The 24,602-nt window shown below is 42.7% G+C and overlaps 1 protein-coding gene across 5 annotated transcripts in view; it reads right to left on the minus strand.

The window, feature by feature from the left end:
* Positions 1–24,602, minus strand: part of PCNX2 (pecanex 2) — a 934,799-nt gene that overhangs the window by 685,455 nt on the left and 224,742 nt on the right. The window lies entirely within an intron of this gene.

Here is a 24,602-nt window from a genome sequence, read left to right on the forward strand (position 1 = left end):
AAATGGTTAGTGTTAAAAAAAAAATTAAACACCTTGAATTAAAGAAGTTTTGAGGTCTCAACTGCTGACTGTGTGATATAGGGGAGAGGAAGGGCATTTTAAACTAACCTTTTTCATTACCGAGAAACCAACATTTGATTACCCTGGCACAGCGGTCGCAAGTGCCACTCTCAGCTCTGTGTGATGGCTCTAGCGGCCAATCAGGAGACCGATAAATCCGTCACTCAGACCAGAGGGGCGGGGTTTGCAGCGTTCAGTGCAGCAGCACTTGTACAAACAAGTCTTGCCTCAGAGACACTTGCGATTGTCGTGCATCATGTTTTCATTCATGCAACTTGCCTAACCGAGAAGAAAGGTATGGTTAAAATGCCCTCTTTCTCCCCTCTATCGCTTTGTCAGCACTTTTAAGCCCCCTGCCAAGTTCCCTTTAAAGTTGAAAGTCTACACTTTATTGGTCAGGTGTACAGAGGCTAAATTATAAAAAATTCCAAATACTTTTGGACTGACAGTATATAGAAACTAGACTATTTTAAATAGGAAGACAGAGTACTAAGCACTGAGCAATTCTGTTCTACCCTTGTGATAAATACTTTGAAAACTTTATGTGTTAGCTTAGACTTACTATCCAAGACTATCTCTATTTCTTTCTGGCGCATCGCTCCTTTTTGAAATTTAGTGCTTTCACCCATGCATATTAGAAATACTGTCATGGACGAATAATAACAATATGATCCATGGTGCTATGCAGAAAAAACAAATGGTGCTAAATTAACTGAAATGCACCAATTGGTGCAAAGGCCAATTGTGAAAGTGGATACTCCTGCCAAGTGAGCTAAATTCCCTTGAAAGTTGTTTTGTGCCCCAGTTCAGTGCATCAAGTGCACTTCTCTTCCAAATACAGGTCAGGAAATTTAAACTAAAGTTTCACAATTGGAACCACTTTAGTTAAAGTGTACCTGTAAAGATAAAAAACTTTTTTATATGTGTTTCTTTTAACATAATAAAAAACTTTTCAATATATTATATTTACCCTACAGCAAGCGTTAGCCTGCTATGCTGTTGTCTTCTTCCCTGTTCTGCTGCTCCTCCGTCTCTTCTACTTCGGCAGTCCCCGCTTGTTGTCAACCCGTAGCCAGCAACATCAGATGCTGCCTATGGATTCTATGCAGAACAGAGGCTGAGAGGGAGGCACCACGTTGACGTGCCCGCTCTCGAGCCTCCTCACTCTATACCCCATTCACAGCACTGCTCCTGACATCACTGAATAGGCAGTGATGTCAGGGGCAACCCCAGAGTCCCGGGCAGAGCGCTATTAGCTTCACCATAGCCGGAGTCCCGAAACAAAGAAACTTCATGTGCTGTATATGGACCGTGATGTCAGGGGCAAAGCCAGTATCGGAGTCCCGGGCAGAGCCCCATAGCCAGAGTCCCGAGACAGAGCCGCTTCAAGCTCTCTGCCTGGGACTCCTTCTGACATCACTGTCCATATATGGACGGTGAAGTCAGGGGCAACCCCAGAGCCGGAGTCCCGGGCAGACCGCGCTCTGTTTCGGGACCCGTCAATATGGAAGCCTCTAACATCACTGTCCATATATGGACAGTGATGTCAGGGGCAATACCAGAGCCGATGACGGCTTTTTTTTTATTTTTATAAAATGGTTAACGAGGGTTGAGTGGGGGGGGTGTTTTATTTCAATATAATATTTTTTCTATGTGTCTGTTTTTTTTTAACTTTATTACCACTGCCTTAGCAATGGCCACTGTTTGATTGACAGTGTCAATTACTAAGGCAGGGCTTAGTGTTAGCAGGTGAAAATGCTAACACTAACCCCCCATTGTTACCCCAGTACCCACCGCCACCAAGGGTACCGGGAAGAGTTGGGTAGAATCCAGTCTGAAGTGATGGTCGGGCGCTGGGGCGGCCACAGGCTGGTATTGTTAGGCTGGGAAGGTCCAAACACCATGGTCCTCCCCATCCTGGTAGTGCTAGGCTGCTGCTGATGCTGCTATGTTGTATCTGGCTGGTTATGAAAAATGGGGGGGACCCACATAGTTTTTTTCGGTAGTTTTATTTTATTTTTTTTCATAACCAGCCAGATACAACACAGCAGCAGCAGGCTAGCATTACCAGGGTGGGAAGGCCCACAGTTTGTGGGCTTTCCCAGCCTAATACCAGCCTGCGGCCTTCCCAATGCACGTCCATCACTACAGATGGTCGGGTACTGGATAATAATGTAGGGGTTAGTGCTAGCTTTCCACCGGCTAACACTAAGCCCCCTTAGTAATGGACACTGTCAATCAGACAGTGGCCATTACTAAGGCAGTAATAATAAAGATTTTAGAAAAAACACAGACCCACAGAAAAAATATTTTATTGCAATAAAACCCCCCCACACAACACTCGTTAACCATTTTATTAAAAATAAAACACTTTCATCGAAGTAGTCCTCGAATCTGAAGTATTCCAACAACCGAACCTGTAAAAAAATCAAACACAAAAAAACAAAACATTGAGCCCTCTCCATAGAACAAGCAAATGGACTGGGTGTTATAGCCATCACTTCAACGCCATCCCGCTCGTTTAACCTGTTGAATTGCCCTGGTACATAGCGACCGTGGCACTTAAATGACTAGAAACAGGGGGCGGCCCACTGTAACTTTCCAACGGCCCCCCAGTGACGCTATTTCGGGGAGCTGTTGGTTGGCATGGCAGCCTGGGGCCTGATGAAGGCCCCCAGGTCCGCCATCCTTGTACTCTTATGAAGACCCGCCGGAGGCAGGGCTTCATAGGAGACTGTCAGTATTGCGATATACTGCAATACATTAGTATTACAGGATATTGTGCAAGCGATCTAATGATCGCTGGTTTGTCCCCTAGGGGGACAGGTAAAAAAAACAGTAAAATTACTTTTTTAATAAATAAAAAAAAACAAAAAGTTTAAAAAAACACCAATTTCCCCTCAAGCACAATGTAAAAAAAAGATAAGAAATGAACATAACTGGTATCGATGCGTCCTTAAAAGCCTGAACTATTACCATATATCATTATTTAGTCTGCACCGTGAACGCCTTAAAAAAGAAAAAAAACACCAGAATCACTGTTTATAGGTCACTTCATCTATCACAAAAAATTTAATAGAATGTGATCAAAAAGTCTCATATACCCCAAAATGGTACCAATAGAAACAATGTCTTGCCCAGCAAAAACAATGCCCTCATGCCGTTCAATCGACGAAAAAATAAAAAAGTTATGCCTGTCAGAATGTGGCGACAAAACTAAAATGTTATTTTTAACAATCAGTTTTTTCTTTGTAAAAGTAGTAAAACATGAAAAAAAATTATAAATTTGGTATCGCTGTAATCGTCTTGACTCGCAGAATGAAATCAATGCACCGTTTTGACTGAACAGTGAACGTCGTAAAAACAAAACCACCCAAAAGATTATGGAAATGCTGTTTTTTTCCTATTTTACCACACAAATATTTTTATTCCAGTTTCCCACTACATTATGTGGTACAGTGAATCACACACACACACACACACACACACACACACACACACACACACACACACACACACACACACACATGTGATGCTAATATATAGAATCATACTAAATATTAGCATGATGCAGGGATCCAGTGATTGCAGCACTTGTCTGTCTTTACTCTTGCCTTGAAGAAGATGTCTGAATAGATTCTATATGCTGGGGGGAGATTGCAGCAGGAGATTCTGTGACCTGATTGGCTGAGCTGATTTGCTAGTGCACGAGTTAAAAACAAAGCATCCTGGGATCTAACAGCACAATCTCTGGCTTCAATTCCAATAGCTGATGTCACAATCAGGAAGTGCCTGCCCATTTCAATATGCAGCAAGAGAACATTTTACTTTTACTGTTTGACAGGTATTATGGCTGGATCTCGGGCTAGGAATTAGATATCTGCATAATATAGGTATCGTTAGAATTGTAGAGAAAGGCTCTATTCAGCTGTGCAAAAAAAGGATTTTTAGGCAATGTCATTGGAGGTACGGTTTAATATACACAGTATTATACTAATAATTACAAACTTTACAAGCAGTGAAAACTCTAATAATAGTGCAGGGGCAGTGGCGTAACTACCACTATAAAGCCGTAGCGGCTGCTACGGGGCTCGCGGCATGAGGGGGCCCGTGTCGCCCGCCGGCACGGGTCCCCACCATGACCGGAGGCTCCGCTAGCAGCCGCTATGGCTGCTACAGCGGGACGCCACTGAACACTACAGCAGGGCAGGGAGGTATCTCCCCGCTCTGCCATTAAACAAAAGACATGTATCCCTATCCACAGGATAGGGGATACATGTGTGATCGCTGGCATTGATAGGGAGAACGGGAGACTGAAAGTCCCCTGAAGTTCTCCATCACAAACCTCGGACTTCCGGGCTCTGTGTCGGCAGCTCCGTAGAAATGAATGAAGCGTCGGTCACGCTTGTGCGCATGCGTGACCAGCACTCCATTCATTTTTATTGAGCTGCGCAGAGGTTAGTCATGGAGAACTTGGGGGACTTTGAGTCCCCCGTTCTCCATCTCAATGCCAGCGATCACACATGTATCCCCTATCCTGTGGATAGGGGATACATGTCTTTTGTCTTTTCACACTGTAGGTCGCATTTTTTTGGGGGGTTGGGGATGCTGTATAGCGTTCCCTACGTGGGGCTGTATGGCGTTCCCTACAGGCGGGGCTGTATGGCATTCCCTACAGGGGGGCTGTAAGGCGTTCCCTTCAGGGGGGGCTGTATGGCGTTCCCTACAGGGGGGCTGTATGGCGTTCCCTACAGGGGGGGCTGTATGGCGTTTTCAATAGAGTCTATGCGAAAACGGCTCCAAAAACGTCCCAAGAAGTGTCCTGCACTTCTTTTGATGAGCCGTCATTTTACGTGCCGTATTTTGACAGCGACGCGTAAAATGACAGCTCGTCTGCACAGAACATCGTAAGACCCATTGCAAGCAATGGGCAGATGTTTGCCGACGTATTGGAGCCGTCTTTTCAGGCGTAATTCGAGGCGTAAAACACCTCCATTACGTCTGAAAAGAGGTCGTGTGCACATACTCTTATATATATATCTATATCGGAGCAGAATATCTATAAAACTACGACCCCTATAGTTATGGATAGGATTAGATACAGCGGCTCAGCGGATTGTATCACATATGATAGGCTAAGATCAGGGCCGGCGTCAGCATCCGGCAAACCCGGGCCGGGGCCCACTACACTGCCGTCGTTAAGGCATCACTGTCCATATATGGACGGATGTAAGAAGGAGAGGACTCCTAGGCAGAGAGCTAGCGGCTCTGCTCCGGGACTCCGTCTCTGGGAAAGCCCCTGACATCGCAGTTCATATATGGACAGTGATGGCAGGACCAGAGCAGTGTCCCAGCCTGACCGCGCTGGTCCCACCTCCAAGTGAGCAGCTCAGCACGGGCAGGCGCGAATGTAGTGACGTCCCTACATCGCGCCTGTCTGCGACAAGTCACTCACAGCACAGTGCAGAGGAGGAGAAGGATCCTCCACACGTTGTGGGAACGGGGGTAGGTAAGTAATGATGTTAATATTTTTCTATTAGGTACATATGGGGGCATTATAATAGGTATGGGAGGGGGTCCTATTGTAGCTGCTGAGGGGGCATTATACTTTATGAGGGGCATTATACTGTATGGGACAGCTGTGGGGGGCATTATACTGTATGTAGCAGCTACGGAGGGAATTATATTGTATAAGGGCATTATACTGTATGGGACAACTGTGGGTGCATTATACTGTATGTAGCAGCTATGGAGGGCATTATACTGTATGGGAGGCATTATACTGTATGTAGCAGCTATGGAGGGCATTCTACTTAATGGGGGCATTATACTGTATGGGACAGCTGTGGGGGCATTATACTGTATGGTGCAGCTATGGGGGGCATTATACTGTATGGTGCAGCTATGGAGGGCATTATACTGTGTGGGGCAGCTACGGGGAGGATTATACTGTGGTGGTCAGCTATGGGGGGCATTATACTTTGTGGGGGGCAGCTATGGGGGCATTATACTGTGTGGTGGATTTATACTGTGGGTGCATCTATGGAGGCATTATACTGTGTGGTAGATTTATACTGTGGGAGCAGGTATGGGGGGCATTATACTGTGGTGGTCAGCTATGGAGGGCATTATACTGTGTGGGGGGCAGCTATGGGGACATTATACTGTGTGGGGGCAGCTATGGGGAGCATTATACTGTGGTGGTTAGCTATGGGGTGCATTATACTGTGTGGGGGGCTGCTATGGGGGGTCATTATACTGTAAGGGCAGCTATGGGGGCATTATACTGTGGGGGCATTCATGGGGTCTGTCGGGCAAGGCAGCTGGGCATACATGTGCACAGGGGTCTGGTGGTGTTGGGGAGGGCGAGGGGTAGGGCTTAAGCTGAATTCTTGCACCAGTGGCGTAGCCTTTAGCTACGCCACTCTCAGGCAGAGTGCTAGTAGTGCTCTGCCCGGGACTATGGATCTGGGGTTGCCCTAAAAAACACTGTCCATATATAGACAGTGACGTCAGGATCTTTGTGGCACTACCTCGGAGGAGGGAGCTGTGTGGCACTACCTGGGAGGGGGGCTGTGTGGCATTATCTACAGAGGGCACTAAAGTTATGGGGCTATAAACTGGGGGCCTAACTTCTATATGGGGGCATAAACAGGGCCTAACGTCTATATGGGGACACAAAGTGACGATTTTTGGCATTTTACTGCCGCAGTCAGTTCCCCCGCAAAGAGGCCCACTAAGTGTGTCGCCCAAGGGCCCACTTAAACCGGGAGTTGGCCCTTGCCAAGATACAGGGCACAGCAGACAGTATCACACATTATAAGCTTATATACAGGGCCCAGCAGACATTATCACACATGATAGGCATAGCTACAGGGCCCAGCAGACAGTATCACAAACGATAAGCTTAGATTCATGGCCCAGCAGACAGTATCACCTATTGGCACTGTATCTAAGCCTATCATGTGCTTAGATAAAGGGCCAATGTGTGATACTGTCTGCTGGGCCATGAATCTAAGCCTACCACATGGTAGGCTTAGATACAGGGCCCATGTGTGGCATTGTCTGCTGGGTCCTGTATCTAAGCCTACCATGTGTCATAGTGTCTGTTGGACTCTGTATTAAGCCTACCACATGCTAGGCTTAGATACATGGCCCTAGCAAAAAGTAATCTTATACTTACCCTCTTCACTCCTGAGCAGGATCCTCTTCGGCTACGGATGTAGTGCAGGTCCTGACGCCATTCATCGACATGAAGTTGTGCGCGGCGCACATAGCGTCGTGACGACATGATGCTGAAAGGCGCCCAAACCCAACACAGGAGCGAGGAGAGTAAGTATACTGTACAATAGTAACAGGGGCCCATGTAGTTTGGTATAGAAACGGTGAATAGACGTAGTGTGGGGGCCGTGGGTCCCGTTGATTCGGGGCTAGGTCACATTTACAACCACTGCAAACCCTATAGCTACGCCACTGGGTAATCCCACCTGAGTAATAACTAAAACTAATAATGCTATATGCCAGGGTTCGATAGTATTGTACTGTGCAGCGATTAGGGAATATGGTGAACAGCACTGAACATTGGCAGGTTTTATCCAGTATCGTCTATCACCATTTTCTCTTTAGATTAATGGTAGGGATATTAATATATCAGTTTCATGGAAAATTATCATTTCATTTTAATCTTTGGGAACTCCCTTAAATTAATGCAATTTAATCAGGTATTTTCCCCTGACATGACCAGTACCTATATTCTGTTAACAATAATTGCAAGGTAGCAGCAGGAAATTTGATATCACTGACACTAACCTGCTCTACTGAGTAATTCCAGCTAATAAAGGGGTTATAATTTTAACATGAACAAACTGTGCAAAACAACTTCTCCTTTCTTAGTCTATATTAAATCCAACTCTGTTTCCCCAACTGCACTGTCATATAAAGATTTAGCCATAGAGAAGGAGTTATGACTTATATTAGCTTTATGCTAATGAGTTTCTTAATGAACAACTGGGCGTGTTTTACTTTTTGGCCAAGTGGGCGTTGTACAGACACACTATTACGTTACTGCAGTGTCCTGACAATGAATATACATTACCTCCAGCCAGGACGTGATGTGTATTCAGAATCCTGACACTTCGCTAATACAATCCCGACACTACAGCACAGCTAGCGAGATTGCACAAGATTTTTGTGTACATCTATACAATTTATGGATTTGGATACGTTTCCTCAGTGGGTGTCAGTTAACCACCCGTCTAAAACTTCAGTCTAATATATTTTGGCAATGATTTTGTCAACAACACCCCTCCTAATTATGGAGTTCACTTGCTTCAGCCACACCCAATAAAAAGCAGTGCATAAAATTAATCACACAGCCATGCAATCTCCATAGATAAAATCTATGACCCTAGAGCCTGTATAGGTTCCATCAACCAATGTATCATTCATTATAGACTACGAGCTCATCTCTTCCCCTCTGATGAGGCCGAGGTAGCATTCATCATTTCTCTTCTAGCTGGCAAGGCCCTGGCATGGGCGAATACAATCTTGGAACGTGAGGGACCTGAATTATCGGACCTAGCTTTATTCCTACAGACTTTCGGTACAGTGTTCGAGGAGCCGGGCCGAACATTCTCTGCAGTGGCCACTCTGCTAACCCTCAAGTAAGGAAGGTCTATCTCCTTCCGCACCCTGGCAGCAGAGTTGGCATGGAACAATGAGGCGTTGGTGGCGACCTTTTGACAGGGACTGTCCTCGCACATCAAAGACGAGCTGGCAGCACACGATCTCCCTTCTACCCTGTATGTTCTTATTCTGTTGGCTACCCGGGTTAACATGAGGATCCAGGAACATGGAAAAGCGAGGTTGGATCCAGCACGGAAGATACGATAAAACGGAAAAGATTTTTCCAAGTTTAATGGGCCAATAAGTTTGGCTGGTTAAAATCAGGACTTGGGTGCACAGTGTGACATCCTGGTAGTGTAAGGAAAATTATAGTGGTTAATGGAGAGCCTACGCGTTTCAGACGCTGCGAGCGTCCTTAATCATGGCTGGATCCAACCTCGCTTTTCCTAGTTTTGTCTACTCACCGTGTGCCGACACGAGGATCCGTGCATGATTATCCAAAACCACATATGCAACGAAGGTGAGCTGGAGGTCTTTCTTTCTATTCTTGTTTGATCCAGGAACATGCTCAGGAGGTTCGGCGAGGGAGACGTTTCCACAGACTGGCACCCTCACTCCAGAGACCACTATTGCCCCTTCTTCTTGCCCTACCTCACGAACATATGCAGTTAAAAAAGAATCAGACTGTCCAAACAGGAGAAACAGTGCAGACACTCTTCAGGTCTGTCTCTGTATTGCGGCCATTTCATGCGCCAATGTCTACAAAAACCGGGGACCTCCAGCACCTAGAGTTGGCTGGAGAGACAATCATAGGTGAGAAGACGCCAAGCGTCAAAGCCTCTCCCAAGTTATCCATTCTTGTGACCATCATCTCTGGTGGGACATCACACTCCTCCTCAGCCTAACTGGACTCTGGAGCAGCTGCAAATTTTATTCAGTAGGATCTAGTGGATCGCCTACATCTGCCCACGGTTCATCTGGAGGGACCTCTGTGAATGGACTACTTTTGCCTGATCCTGTTTTATCCATCACTAAACCAGTGACACTGCAAATCGGAGTGGTTTACTCGGAACAGATTGCATTTCTCATTCTACCTAAAGCTATCAATCCTGTCCTGCTGGGCCTGCCTTGGCTTCGCCTACATGCTCCAGTTCTCGACTGGAGTTCTGGAGAGGTCCTCCAATGGGGGCCCAAATGCCTTGCCAGCTGCCTGCCACAGGTTCGTCCTGTTTTGCCTCTACTACCTCAGTAACTCTCCGATCTACCGTTGCATTATGCTAGTTTTGCAGACATCTTCAGTAAGAAGGAAGCAGGATCTACGTGGAGCTTATAACTTGATCCGTATCCGCAAGGGTGACGAGTGGAAAACCACATTAAACACTCGAGATGGCCACTACGAATACCTTGTGGTGCCCTTTGGACTATGTAACGCTCCAGCTGTGTTCCAGGAGTTTGTAAATTACCTTTTCCAAGAGCTACTGTATGTCTGTGTGGTGGTCTATCTGGACAACATCCTGATTTACTCACCTGATTTGATGACACATCGGAAGCATGTTCGCCAAGTTCTTTCGCGGTTAAGGGGGAATCGCCTATATGCTAAATTCGAGAAATGTGTATTCGAGAGGAATTCTTTGCACTTCCTGAGCTACATCGTATCTGACCGTGGTCTCAAGATGGATCCAGAGAAGGGGAAATCCGTCTTAGAATGGCCACGACCAGGGTCTTCGGTCCATACAACGATTTCTGGGATTTGCAAACTTCTATCGACAATTCATCCCGAACTTCTCATCTCTGACAGCTCCAATCTCGGCCCTCACCAAGTAGGGGGTGAACGCCAAGTTTTGGTCTCTGGAGGCAAGATCTCAGGAGAGCTTTCATCTCAGCATCTGTTCTCCATCACCCTGATGCTTCTCATCAGTTCTTTCTGGAGGTGGACACCTATTCCATAGGTGCGGGAGCACTACTATGCCAAAAGAACTCTAAAGGCAAGATGGTGGCTTGTGGCTTCTTCTCAAAATTATTATCCCCAGAAAAATGCACCTATTTCATCGGGGATCAGGAGTTGCTGGCCGTCAAGTTGGCCTTAGAGGAGTAGAGACTCTTGCTGGAGGGTGCTATCCATCCTATTATCATCATCTATACAGACCAAAAGAACCTCACATATCTATAGTCGGCTCAACAGTTAAATCCACGCCAAGCCAGATGGTCGTTCTTTGCCCGATTTCAGTTTTTGCTTCACTTCTGTCCTGCAGACAAGAATGTAAAGACTGACACCCTGTCTCACTCCTTCAAGACTAAGGACTCTGAGGAGACTCCTCAGTACATCATAGAACCTTTTAGGATTATGGCTGCTAACCCTCTGCAAATTAGAGACATTACCCCTGGAAAGACTTTTGTCCGTATTGCTGACAGAAGGAGAATTATCCGCTAGGGACACAACGCTAAACTAGCTGGGCACTCTGTTGTCCATAAGACTTGATAGCTCATCACTATTGGTGACCCGCTCTGCCTGGAGATGTTTCGGACGATGTCTCCTCATGTATGAACTGTGCCACTAACAAATCTACCCGTTCCAAACCTGCTGGCCTGCTACTACCCCTACATGTTCCTGATACCCCTTGGCAGCATATTACTAAAGACTTTATCACTGACCTTCCTCCTTCAGCTGGATGTACTATGCTCCGGGTAGTAGTGGATCGTAATGGCACATTTTATTCCACTGACTAGCTTCCCGTCTGCTCCTCGCCTGGCAAATCTGTTTATTTCGCACATCTTCTGGCTACACGGATTTCCTCTGCATATTGTCTCGAACCGGGTTGTACAGTTTATATCCAAGTTCTGGAGAGCACTGTGCAACCTGCTAGATGTAAAACTGGACTTCTCTTCTGCCTATCACCCACAGTCCAATGGTCAAGTGGAGAGGACCAACAAAAGTTTAGAGAATTATCTTTGTCATTTCGTTTCTGCCCAACATGACAATTGGGTACAACTCCTGTCTTGGGCGGAATTCACTGTAATGACGAGGGTGGGGAGACAGACAAGTGAGCCCTAATCTACCCGCCACTCAGTCCCTGCCTACTTGCAACGACCCACCCTAGGCGACGGGGTACAACTGGGCGACGGTCCCTACGCTCAATAAGTGCACGACAGACAAAGAGACAAGGGTACACAGAGCTAGGGGAGAAAGGGACAGTTGCCCACGGCAACACCTTGAGCAACAAGAGAAGTGAACAAGCCGAGTCAAACCAGGAGTGTACGAGGTACAAAACGCAGAGCAGGAGAGTAGTAAGCAAGCCGGGGTCAATATGAAGCAAGGACAATAGTACAAGAAGCTGCAGCAGGGCTAGGAAACCAAACAAGAAGAAATCACAAGCAAGGAGGAACAGGAAAGGCAGGTATAAATAGACAGAGGGCGGGAGCTAGCTCCGTCTGGCCAGGCTGTGATAGGTTCTCCCACTCCTAAGCCTGCCACCCTGAGTGGTGGAAGATGAAGTCAGTCTCACAGACATAGAAGCAGGTGCAGACTGATTATCTATGGGCGTTAACCCCGAAGCTGTGCCTGGCAGATACTTTACAGTACCCCCCCCCCTTTTATGAGGGGCCACCGGACCCTTTCTAAGTGGACCTGGATTACTGGGGAAACGAAGGTGAAACCTCCTGACCAATATCCCAGCGTGAACATCCCGAGCGGGTACCCAAGTCCTCTCCTCAGGCCCGTATCCTCTCCAATGGACCAGGTACTGGAGGGAGCCTTGGACCATCCTGCTGTCCACAATCTTGGCCACCTCGAATTCTGCCCCCTCAGGGGTGAGAACAGGGAGCGGAGGTTTCCTCGAGGGAGCCAAGGACGGGGAGTAGCGTTTAAGGAGGGAGGCATGGAACACGTCGTGTACTCGAAAAGATGGGGGCAACTCCAGTCGGAAGGAGACAGGATTGAGGACTTCAATGACCTTGTACGGCCCTATAAACCGGGGAGCAAACTTCTTGGACGGGAGCTTAAGGCGCAAATTTTTAGACGATAGCTACACCAGATCCCCGACCATAAACAAGGGGTTAGCAGAACGTTTTCTATCTGCCTGAGTTTTTTGTATGCTCTGGGACGCCTCTAGGTTCTTCTGAACCTGAGCTCAGACTGTGCACAGTTCCCGATGAACGACCTCTACCTCGGGATTGTTGGAACTACCAGGTGAAACGGAAGAGAACCGTGGATTAAACCCAAAATTACAGAAAAAGGGGGAGACCCCTGATCAGTTACTGACCCGGTTATTAAGGGAAAATTCGGCGAGGGGAATGAATGAGACCCAATCATATTGACAGTCAGAGATAAAACACCTTAAATATTGTTCTAGAGACTGATTAATCCTCTCAGTTTGGCCATTAGTTTCAGGATGGAAGGCAGAGGAGAAAGACAGATCAATCTCCAACTTTTTACAGAAGGCTCTCCAAAACAATAAAATAAATTGTACCCCTCTATCAGAAACAATATTGACAGGGACCCCATGGAGACGCAGGATGTGTTTGACAAACAAGGTAGCTAACGTCTTAGCATTGGGTAGTTTCTTGAGGGGCACAAAATGGCACATCTTACTGAAGCGGTCTACTACAACCCACACCACCGACTTGCCTTGAGATGGAGGCAAATCGGTGATAAAATCCATGGAGATATGGGTCCAAGGTCTCTGGGGAATGGGCAAAGAACATAGTAATGAAAAAAAGAAAAAAAGAAAAAGTTTCAGAAATATAACTAAGCACTCTTGGGCTCAATAAAAGTAAATAATTATTTTATTTTTTGAATCCAGATAATACCGGAAAAGATAAATTTATACATACACCAAAATACAATTTAAAAAGAGAATTCTCCTGGCCAGGAAAAGGAACGTACGAATAATCTTCAAAACATTGGTAATATTACCTGATGGTTATATAGTATAGTATATGTGTACCACACAATTATACAAAAAGATTTCCAAATGAAAAGCCGCTGGACTGTGTTCACATCTGCGGTTTCCAAACATTTGAATAATTTGTATCACATATTGCTAAAGGACCTGTTTGGAGTAGCTGTTAATAATATAAGAGTTTTCCAAATGGAAAACCGCTGAACTGTGTTCACACCTGCGTTTTCCAAGCATATATATAATATATATCATAATATAACCATAAGACCTGTTTGAGGTAGCTGTTAATAATATAACATACAATAAACCTTCAAAGGCGTAAGTGATATTGCCAGATGAATATATAGCATGATGTATATGTATTAAACGATTTTACAACAAGATTTCCAAATCTAAAACCGCTGGACTGTGTTCACACCTGCGGTCTCCAAACATACATGTAAGGTAGCTGTAGATAATTGTAATTTGTATAACCATATTACCAGAGGACCTATTTGGGGTAACTGTTAATAATATAACATACAATAAACCTTCAAAAGGGGGTGGTGGGGACCCGGGTCCTGATGCCTGAATAGGTAGTAGTTCTCCGTCCCTGCCTCCCCTAAGGTATTATCTGGATTTCATATGCTTATATGTATGAGTGAATATACTCTATATACAAATATGTTAAAAGAATTGAATAGACTTCATATCATTTTATGTTAAAATAATACAAGGGGGGTTCCCCTATTGAAGAAAAACCTTTTTCCTCCATAAATCTATCATAAAGTCTAGATATTAATAGTTAACCGTATTAACGGAAGAAAAAAATTATTTTATTTTATTATTCAAATCTAGGTATCAATGGTATCTCTATATAAAATTTAACAATTGGTCTTATTTTGACCAAGTTGAGACACATCACTGATTACCCTCCTCCGGATAAATACTGAATATTCTTATGAATTTGATTTTCTGGATATTCTAACTGTTTGTTTGAACATAAAAATATTTTAGCTTGCTATTAAAATTGAGAGATATATTTCATGCGGCATCTCATGCAAGAGTTAAATATATAATATCCATAATGTCTTTGTGTGAAACATTATGTTCTTGATCATGGAACCAATGAATGAATTTGGGACACTATATATATATGGTGTGTCTGGCAGTAATTGTCAAACTGCTCTGAAGAAATCCCGTTCAGGGATGAAACGCGTCAGCTGTCCTAATCAATGAGGCGGGTAGTGACGTCCTAACCCTGCCCAGAGAATACCTGTCCAGTTTTGAAGAGCTCTGTGGAAAGGAACATATGTTGGAATAATTACCTACCTGGTTGCCGGCGTGCGATCCTGTCCGGTTCGTTCCTCCTGGAGTGCCTGGTTAATTCATCTGAAATTTCAGTGTGCGATCCTGCCTTGCTGGGCCCCTATCTCAGTGAATACAGCGGCCTTTGCCAGTATGGATCTATAGAGGAAGACGCCAAGGGAAGTAATGGTGGAGATGTGGATGCTTTGCAATTTAATGTGTGGCCACACAGGCGAATTTTCCTCTTGAGGAGATCTATCTTTTACATCGGAGTTAATTATCTCCCTGCATGGTCTCCCTGGCATTTTTTTGATTTCAGAGATGAAGGTAAAAATCCATTCAAGCTCATACTCTACTCCAAAATTCAATTGCCTGTAGGCTATACATTGACCTAAGGGTCTGTGAAAAGACTTCCTATTATCATCAGTTTTGAATTGGAATTTTTTATCTACTTGATGAGAGAAAAAAGCATGTTCATAACCACATTCCTTTAAATCGTGAGGCTATTTTTCTATTTTTGAGAGTTGTCATATTGTATATGCATGAAAAAATCTTGTTATAAATAGCATTAACAGCCACTTCGAATGGGGTTATTTTGCAACATTGTGATACATATTACATACATGTTTGGAAACCGCAGGTGTGAATACAGTCTAGCGGTTTACCATTTGGAAATCTTCATGTAAAATTGTGTAACAAACATGCATCATGCTATATATCCATCTGACAAAATTATTTACCTTTTGAAGGTTTATTGTATGTTATATTATTAACAGTTACCCCAAATAGGTCCTCTGGTAATATGGTTATACAAATTACAATTATCTACAGCTACCTTACATGTATGTTTGGAGACCGCAGGTGTGAACACAGTCCAGCGGTTTTAGATTTGGAAATCTTGTTGTAAAATCGTTTAATACATATACATCATGCTATATATTCATCTGGCAATATCACTTACGCCTTTGAAGGTTTATTGTATGTTATATTATTAACAGCTACCTCAAACAGGTCTTATGGTTATATTATGATATATATTATATATATGCTTGGAAAACGCAGGTGTGAACACAGTTCAGCGGTTTTCCATTTGGAAAACTCTTATATTATTAACAGCTACTCCAAACAGGTCCTTTAGCAATATGTGATACAAATTATTCAAATGTTTGGAAACCGCAGATGTGAACACAGTCCAGCGGCTTTTCATTTGGAAATCTTTTTGTATAATTGTGTGGTACACATATACTATACTATATAACCATCAGGTAATATTACCAATGTTTTGAAGATTATTCGTACGTTCCTTTTCCTGGCCAGGAGAATTCTCTTTTTAAATTGTATTTTGGTGTATGTATAAATTTATCTTTTCCGGTATTATCTGGATTCAAAAAATAAAATAATTATTTACTTTTATTGAGCCCAAGAGTGCTTAGTTATATTTCTGAAACTTTTTCTTTTTTTCTTTTTTTCATTAACTTATATCAGGAATGGCACCGTGCTATATTATATTGCATTTTTGGGTTCTTTAGGTATGGTTTGTAATAACCACATCTGTTTTTCTTTAAATTAATTTTTGGAGGGTGTTTTTCCTTCCTGTTTTTTCTTATATACCTTTCAAGGGAAAGTATTTTCTTTCTTGAATTGTGAGGGTATCAGTGGTGTGTCTCGATTATGGCTTATTGTCTAGATTTGGAGGTTGATGCACAGATTGCTGCACTTTTGAATTGTGAAAGGAATAGAAGTGCAGAGGATATTGGAGGAGATATATATGGTCTATTTAAAAATCATCGGAGACTTATTTTGAGCCATCTGAGACGCAAGTGGGATATTCAGAGTTTGGAGGCATATAAGCTGTCTAAAATTGTCCCAAGAGGATTACGTAGACGTACAACACCCGCATCACATTTTAAGAGCGAAGTATTTTTGGAAAAATGGGATAATGAGTGTCTGAGACACTCAATGAATTTGATGGATTTATTAATAGAAGAGGAGAAAAATATGCTTAGTTCGCTCAATATGGAAATTGAGGAGAGTGTTAAAAAATTGGATATATTTTGTAAGGATCAGGAATTTGAAAAATTAAATAATAGTCTGAAGAAAGAGGTAGAAGTGGAACTTCGTGAAATATCAGTACGAAAAAGGAGAAAATTTCAAAGGGATACTTTTGATTTTGAACAGAAACAAATTTTCTCCTTTACAATAAAAAACAGAGAAAGACAGAATAGGAATAGGGTACGGATGAGAAGGAATACTTTCATGTCAACAGATGGGGAAACTACAAGTGACCCATCTAGTGATAATGAAATGGGAAAACATATTAGAATTGAGGAATCACAATCCAAGGTTTCTTTTTTAGGGGACCGAAACAGAGGGAAATTCGGAGAGGAAAGAATAGTAGAGAAAAAAGGAGGACCCAATACAAGACAACGCAGGGGAAGATAGATAATAATTTGAATAATATAATCAATCTAACCGATTTCCCTCTATCAATACATCATATATCCCTATTAAACCGTGGATTGGGTTTCTCACCAGTTACCCCTGGAAAGGAATTTGAAATATGTAAGGATCTTCACCTTTTTCTTAGAAAAATTCTCTTGAGACTTTGGCATGGGGAAAAAGATGAGAGGAATACTCAAAATGAGAATGTGATGCCTGAGTCACAGAGAGAAATAATGGAATTTGGAATGATCCCTAATCTGGAAATGTCTGATCTAAATACTCTAGCAGATCTAAATGAATTATGGAGGGAAGGTAACGTATTGGAGAATATAGACACTCCTGGAGAGAACTTTACGGATATTATCCCAGAGTATACAGGTCTGCGGAAAAAAAGTAGTACTATGCCAAGCATACATTCTAACAGATACACACATGCATTTTTGGAGGCCATGCTTAGGGATATAAGTGTCATCGACTGGTCCTCCTTTCTGTGTGAGGACAACTTAACTGAAAGGGAACGAAAAGCCCTAAAAGAATTACAAAATATTGAGAATATTGTAATTAAGCCCAGTGACAAGGGTGGGAATGTTGTCCTCCTCAGAGAGGATGACTATGTCGGTGAGATTAAAAGACAATTGGAAACAGACACATATTCCCTTTTGAAGGATAACCCACTGGATAACATAATGGGAACTTTAAATAGAAAATTGACTTTTGCATTGGATGAAGGCTTAATTAACAAAAATGAGTTTCAATTTTTAGAGGTAAAAGAACCCCGTATGCCCACGATATATGTACTTCCTAAGGTGCATAAAAATAGGAACACACCCCCAGGCAGACCCATTATTTCAGGGTGTGATGGCCCAACAGATCATCTTGGTAAATACATAGACGAAAAATTGAAACCTTTTGTCCGTACACTTCCATCCTTTGTATTAGACACGGGGGATCTTCTAAATAAAATTGATAATTTGAATTTTGAGGAAGACTTTATCCTGGTGGGATTGGATGTGGAGTCCTTGTATACCTCCATCCCACATGATGTTGGCCTCAAGGCGGCTGCGCATTTTCTGGAGAGGAGAGGGGGAGACTGGGCCCATCAAAATGAATTTATTATTGAAATGTTGGAATTCGTTTTGAATTATAACTGCTTCTCTTTTGATGGTAAATTCTACCGTCAGATTCGTGGAACGGCCATGGGATCTTCTTGTGCACCATCGTATGCCTGTTTGCACTTGGGCTGGTGGGAAGAGTTCATAGTATACCCTCATCCTCTTTTCAGAAAATGCGCATCCGTTTGGCTCAGATACATGGATGATGTCCTTTTGTGCTGGAAGGGACCGTTGGACTTACTTGAAAGTTTCATTGGGGATTTAAACTCAAATGAACTAAATATCCTTTTGACCTTTTCTCATAGTAAAGATCATATTAGCTTTTTAGATCTTAATATTCATAGGGAAGGAAATAAATTAAAAACGACTACATATCGGAAACCAACATCTGGTAATACTCTTTTGGCAGCAAGTAGCCATCACTTTCCATCTCAAATTAAGGGGATACCGATAAGCGAATTTCTTCGAATTCGCCGTAATTGCACAGATTTCAGGGATTTTAAAAGCGAAGCACAAGACTTATCATCTCGCTTTGAAGATAGGGGTTACCCCAAGAAGATGATCAAGAAAGGATACAATAGAGCATCTAGGCAGAATAGAGAGGAAATCCTTAAGAGAGGTAAAAAAGATAACAGTGATAATAGAGTCAGATTCATTTCAAGGTATGGGTCCCATTGGAACATACTTCGGAATCTGATGATTAAAAACTGGCCACACTTAACCTTGGATAAAAGAATCAATTCAATAGTGGGGAATGTACCGAGCATGGTCCCAAGAAAGGCCCCTACTCTGAGGAATTTATTGGTGAGTTCTGAGTTCAAGAGAAGGACCCCAAATAATGAGAAATGGTTACAGAAACGTCCAAAGGGAATGTTTATGTGTGGCTCTTGTAAATGCTGTAAGTACGTTTTAAAATCAGATACTTTTCTGGATAGTGAACATAAAAGGGAATTTAAAGTCTATAATTTCATCAACTGTCGCTCAACCATGGTCGTTTACTCCATTATCTGCCCATGCGGGAAACAATATATAGGAAAAACGAAACGAGAATTACATGTTCGCATTAGTGAACATATTAGAGATATCATTAAGGGTGAAATGATTAATCCTCTAGCTGCACATTTCAAAACATACCATGCCCAATCACCAACTGGCTTAAAATTTATGGGGATTTACCAACTTTTTCAAGATAGAAGGGGAGGTGATCTCAATCGAATACTCCTCCAGAAGGAAACTATGTGGATCTATACATTAAGAACTTTGAATCCCAGGGGATTGAATAATGAAATTAAATTTAATATGTTTCTTTGAATGGTTGGGGTTTGAGAGACTGTCCTGTATTTCCCTCAATCCTCGGTATTCTGGAGTTAGCTGGTATTGGATATAAATAATTTCTGATACAAGAATATTAGATTAAAGAAAGGGACCCCCCCCCCCCCTTTTTTTGTATGTTATCCCTGGAGAATGATCTAGGAAAATTGGTTGTGAAAAATTTGGATTTAAATATACACATTTTCTGGTTTTAATTTTGGAAACCTGATAGTTAAATCCTAACTTACCTTCTATCCGAATATCATATAATAATTTTTTCATTACAATTTGTTTTAGTGGTATGACTATGAGTTACTTTATTTCCAATATAGAATGATCAACTAATTGGATTAATAATATCTAATGGGTGGGAATTGGGGATCTGCTGTCTTATAGACACTGGATCCTGAATTCGTGCCTTCGCTTGGAATTTCATGATGGCTCCTATTATTCATCAGAGTCTTTTATACGCATATGCGAAATATGATGTAAATCAGTAGCAAAATTAACCGATTTTGATTCTGCTTTGGGGGTGGTGGGGACCCGGGTCCTGATGCCTGAATAGGTAGTAGTTCTCCGTCCCTGCCTCCCCTAAGGTATTATCTGGATTTCATATGCTTATATGTATGAGTGAATATACTCTATATACAAATATGTTAAAAGAATTGAATAGACTTCATATCATTTTATGTTAAAATAATACAAGGGGGGTTCCCCTATTGAAGAAAAACCTTTTTCCTCCATAAATCTATCATAAAGTCTAGATATTAATAGTTAACCGTATTAACGGAAGAAAAAAATTCTTTTATTTTATTATTCAAATCTAGGTATCAATGGTATCTCTATATAAAATTTAACAATTGGTCTTATTTTGACCAAGTTGAGACACATCACTGATTACCCTCCTCCGGATAAATACTGAATATTCTTATGAATTTGATTTTCTGGATATTCTAACTGTTTGTTTGAACATAAAAATATTTTAGCTTGCTATTAAAATTGAGAGATATATTTCATGCGGCATCTCATGCAAGAGTTAAATATATAATATCCATAATGTCTTTGTGTGAAACATTATGTTCTTGATCATGGAACCAATGAATGAATTTGGGACACTATATATATATGGTGTGTCTGGCAGTAATTGTCAAACTGCTCTGAAGAAATCCCGTTCAGGGATGAAACGCGTCAGCTGTCCTAATCAATGAGGCGGGTAGTGACGTCCTAACCCTGCCCAGAGAATACCTGTCCAGTTTTGAAGAGCTCTGTGGAAAGGAACATATGTTGGAATAATTACCTACCTGGTTGCCGGCGTGCGATCCTGTCCGGTTCGTTCCTCCTGGAGTGCCTGGTTAATTCATCTGAAATTTCAGTGTGCGATCCTGCCTTGCTGGGCCCCTATCTCAGTGAATACAGCGGCCTTTGCCAGTATGGATCTATAGAGGAAGACGCCAAGGGAAGTAATGGTGGAGATGTGGATGCTTTGCAATTTAATGTGTGGCCACACAGGCGAATTTTCCTCTTGAGGAGATCTATCTTTTACATCGGAGTTAATTATCTCCCTGCATGGTCTCCCTGGCATTTTTTTGATTTCAGAGATGAAGGTAAAAATCCATTCAAGCTCATACTCTACTCCAAAATTCAATTGCCTGTAGGCTATACATTGACCTAAGGGTCTGTGAAAAGACTTCCTATTATCATCAGTTTTGAATTGGAATTTTTTATCTACTTGATGAGAGAAAAAAGCATGTTCATAACCACATTCCTTTAAATCGTGAGGCTATTTTTCTATTTTTGAGAGTTGTCATATTGTATATGCATGAAAAAATCTTGTTATAAATAGCATTAACAGCCACTTCGAATGGGGTTATTTTGCAACATTGTGATACATATTACATACATGTTTGGAAACCGCAGGTGTGAATACAGTCTAGCGGTTTACCATTTGGAAATCTTCATGTAAAATTGTGTAACAAACATGCATCATGCTATATATCCATCTGACAAAATTATTTACCTTTTGAAGGTTTATTGTATGTTATATTATTAACAGTTACCCCAAATAGGTCCTCTGGTAATATGGTTATACAAATTACAATTATCTACAGCTACCTTACATGTATGTTTGGAGACCGCAGGTGTGAACACAGTCCAGCGGTTTTAGATTTGGAAATCTTGTTGTAAAATCGTTTAATACATATACATCATGCTATATATTCATCTGGCAATATCACTTACGCCTTTGAAGGTTTATTGTATGTTATATTATTAACAGCTACCTCAAACAGGTCTTATGGTTATATTATGATATATATTATATATATGCTTGGAAAACGCAGGTGTGAACACAGTTCAGCGGTTTTCCATTTGGAAAACTCTTATATTATTAACAGCTACTCCAAACAGGTCCTTTAGCAATATGTGATACAAATTATTCAAATGTTTGGAAACCGCATATGTGAACACAGTCCAGCGGCTTTTCATTTGGAAATCTTTTTGTATAATTGTGTGGTACACATATACTATACTATATAACCATCAGGTAATATTACCAATGTTTTGAAGATTATTCGTACGTTCCTTTTCCTGGCCAGGAGAATTCTCTTTTTAAATTGTATTTTGGTGTATGTATAAATTTATCTTTTCCGGTATTATCTGGATTCAAAAAATAAAATAATTATTTACTTTTATTGAGCCCAAGAGTGCTTAGTTATATTTCTGAAACTTTTTCTTTTTTTCTTTTTTTCATTAACTTATATCAGGAATGGCACCGTGCTATATTATATTGCATTTTTGGGTTCTTTAGGTATGGTTTGTAATAACCACATCTGTTTTTCTTTAAAGAACATAGTAAGCCCGCTGGTCGGGACCTGGGAGTCTTGGACCTAGCACAAACTTCACAAGCGGCGACGTAGGCCTTAACGTCTTTAGGCAACCCAGGCCACCAATAGTTTCTGGCAATGAGGTGCTTGGTACCCAGGATGCCTGGATGGCCAGATAGTGCAGAGTCATGATTTTCCCTAAGTACCCTTAGCCGAAATTGCAGGGGAACAAACAGCTTGTTCTCAGGAAGGCTCCTGGGAGCTGAACCTTGATCAGCCGCAATTTCAGAGACTAAATCAGAATCAATAGCGGAAATTATTATACCTGGAGGCAAAATACAAGAAGCATCTTCCTCCGAAGGAGGGCTGGCCATGAAGCTACGTGACAGTGCATCAGCCTTAACATTTTTAGACCCAGCCCTATAGGTAACCACAAAGTTGAATCTGGTAAAAAATAACGCCCAACGAGCTTGTCTTGGGTTTAGCCTCCGGGCAGATTCTAGGAAAACCAGATTCTTGTGGTCGGTAAGGACCATTACCTGGTGCCTAGCCCCCTCCAGGAAGTGGCGCCACTCTTCAAATGCCCATTTAATGGCTAAGAGTTCGCGGTTGCCAATATCATAGTTACTCTCAGTGGGTGAAAACTTCCTGGAGAAGTAGGCACAGGGACGGAGATGGGTGAGGGACCTGGTACCCTGGGACAAGACAGCCCCCACTCCCACCTCGGACGCGTCAACCTCCACGATAAATGGCTCCATTTGGTTGGGCTGAACCAGCACCGGGGCCGAGATACAGCACTTCTTAAGTACCTCAAAAGCCTGGACAGCCTCAGGAGGCCAGTGGAGGAGATCAGCACCTTTGCGAGTGAGATCCGTAAGAGGCTTAGCGATGACCGAGAAGTTAGCAATAAACCTCCTGTAATAATTAGTGAACCCCAGGAAGCACTGTAACGCCTTCAGGGAGGCAGGTTGGACCCATTCCGCCACAGCCTGGACCTTGGCAGGGTCCATGCGGAATTCATGAGGAGTGAGGATTTGGCCCAAAAATGGTATCTCCTGCACCCCAAACACACATTTTTCGGTCTTCGCAAACAGTTTGTTTTCCCGAAGGGCCTGGAGCACCTTCCTGACATGCTCAATGTGGGAGGACCAGTCCTTGGAAAACACAAGTATGTCATCAAGGTACACTACAAGAAATACCCCCAGGTAGTCTCTTAAAATCTCATTTATGAAATTCTGGAAGACCGCGGGAGCATTACACAACCCAAAGGGCATGACGAGGTATTCGAAATGACCTTCGGGCGTGTTAAACGCAGTCTTCCACTCATCCCCCTCTTTGATGCGGATAAGGTTATAAGCCCCCCGTAGATCAAACTTAGAGAACCATTGGGCCCCCTGAACCTGATTAAAGAGATCAGGAATCAGAGGAAGGGGATACTGGTTCCTTACAGTGACCTTATTCAAGCTTCGGTAGTCAATGCATGGCCTAAGACCACCATCCTTCTTCCCTACGAAGAAGAAGCCAGCACCTACCGGAGAAGTAGAGGGGCGAATGTAACCCTTGGCCAGGCATTCCTGGATATACTCTCTCATGGCTTCACGTTCGGGACAAGAGAGATTAAATATCCTACCCTTAGGGAGCTTAGCTCCTCGTACCAAATTGATTGCGCAATCATATTCTCTATGAGGAGGTAACAATTCGGAGGCCTCCTTAGAGAAAACATCGGCGAAGTCCTGAACAAACTCAGGTAGCGTGTTCACCTCCTCAGGGGGAGAAATAGAATTAACAGAAAAACATGACGTCAAGCATTCATTACCCCACTTGGTAAGGTCCCCAGAATTCCAGTCAAACGTGGGATTATGCAACTGCAACCAGGGAAGGCCTAAAACCAAATCGGACGATAATCCCTGCATTAACAGTACAGAGCACTGCTCCAAATGCATGGAGCCAACAAGGAGTTCAAAAACAGGGGTATGCTGTGTAAAATAACCATTAGCAAGAGGAGTGGAGTCGATACCCACTACCGGGACAGGTTTAGGCAAATC

This window comes from Rhinoderma darwinii, chromosome 4 (assembly GCF_050947455.1).
Source record: "Rhinoderma darwinii isolate aRhiDar2 chromosome 4, aRhiDar2.hap1, whole genome shotgun sequence".
NCBI classification, from domain to species: Eukaryota; Metazoa; Chordata; class Amphibia; order Anura; family Rhinodermatidae; genus Rhinoderma; species Rhinoderma darwinii.